Below are 1,485 nucleotides of genomic sequence, written 5' to 3' on the forward strand. Positions count from 1 at the left end.
AACTTGGCTGGGCGTGAACAGTTCCTATTCAGAATTAATCTCGTCAGGTGACTCAGTCGATCGACTGACAATGTTGGTCGATCGATGCTTGTCTTTGGTGTGAATAGTTTCGATCGAAACTTTTTATCGACGCTTGATCGATCGATCGACAATGTTGGTCGATCGACCGGAAATCGGCGATTGAGCTCGTTTTTGTACCATAAATTAGACTAGCCTCTTCATCATTTTCCGAGTCTCCTCTTGGCTTTGTCGGGATCTTCATAAGAGAGGCCACTTCTGAGATTAATGGCGTTAATCGTTTTAATTGGCCCTTCACATTTGTTTGAAGAATTTTCGACTTGCTTAGCCTCTATATTCTCCAACTGCTTCACAAAATTCTTTTAGGACTCAATCCCGGCTACTTCCCAATTCGCCACTTGAATCAGAAGAGTTTGGACCATTTCTCTCAACTTCGCGGTCTCATCTGAATTATGGATAGGAATTTCAACTCTTTCCTTGGAAGCTTCAGAGGCCTCGAGCCTCTTAAGACGGGCAGTAGTAGAGGTAATGAGTGTCACGACGGTACTCATTTCATCACTTTGCTTTCGTGAATTCCCACGTGAACTCCCAAACTCAGCTCTATGGACCGCCATTTCCTCAATAGTGTTCCAACCTCTATTCTGACCGGTATTGTTTTGAAACCTACCATTCGCAGCTGCGTCCAGGATGACCTTGTAATCATCATATAAAGCATTGTAGAATAAGTTGCAATGATACCACTGCTGGAAGCCATGATGAGGGACAGCTCGGACCAAACTTTTGAAACGTCCCCGTGCTTCACAAAAATCCTCATCAACTCCTTGCTGGAAACTTGTGATTTTGTTTCTTAAGGCGTCAGTCTTTGAAAGTGGGAAGTACTTCTTGTAGAAGGCTAATGCTAGAGATGTCCAATCCGTGACTCCAGCTGCTACCCTATCAAGGTAGCGGTACCAATCTCGCGCCGAATCCTTCAAGGAGTATAAGAACATCAACCCCTTTACTTCATCCCGGGTCACCCCAGCTGGTATAGGTATGGAACAGCAGTAGTCTGTGAAAATTTCCATATGCTTCAAGGGGTCCTCATCTGGTAGACCGACAAATTGATTTCGCTCCACTAAATCGATATAAGAGGAACGAAATTCGTAGTTACCCCTAGTAGGGGTAGGTAACTGGTGCCCCTTTGGAAGATGGTGTTCCTTTGGCTGAAGATTATCATATATTGTAGCCATATTCGCAGAACTGAGAGTAGTCAAGCCTTCCTCTCAAAAACCTCTCTTCTAACTGTGCAAAAGCAAAACTAGAAGTAAAGGTAAGCAACGGCCTCAAGGAACCAAAGTTCCTTGAGACAAGTAAAATAAACTAAAAATAAAGCAAACAGAATTACACCGTCTCCCCGGCAACGGCGCCAAAATTTGATACCCGTCGTGAGGTGTCAAAAATAATATTTATAAACTTCAACTACAACTA

At 43.5% G+C, this 1,485-nt stretch overlaps 1 non-coding gene across 1 annotated transcript; it reads left to right on the top strand.

Annotated features, from left to right (window-relative positions):
• The first annotated feature begins 765 nt into the window (after positions 1 to 765).
• Positions 766 to 874, top strand: LOC141603505 (small nucleolar RNA R71). The gene has a single exon (XR_012525377.1). It is a non-coding gene; the product is annotated as a small nucleolar RNA R71 (small nucleolar RNA).
• Positions 875 to 1,485: the final 611 nt, after the last annotated feature.

This window comes from Silene latifolia, chromosome 9 (genome assembly GCF_048544455.1).
Source record: "Silene latifolia isolate original U9 population chromosome 9, ASM4854445v1, whole genome shotgun sequence".
Classification (NCBI taxonomy): Eukaryota; Viridiplantae; Streptophyta; class Magnoliopsida; order Caryophyllales; family Caryophyllaceae; genus Silene; species Silene latifolia.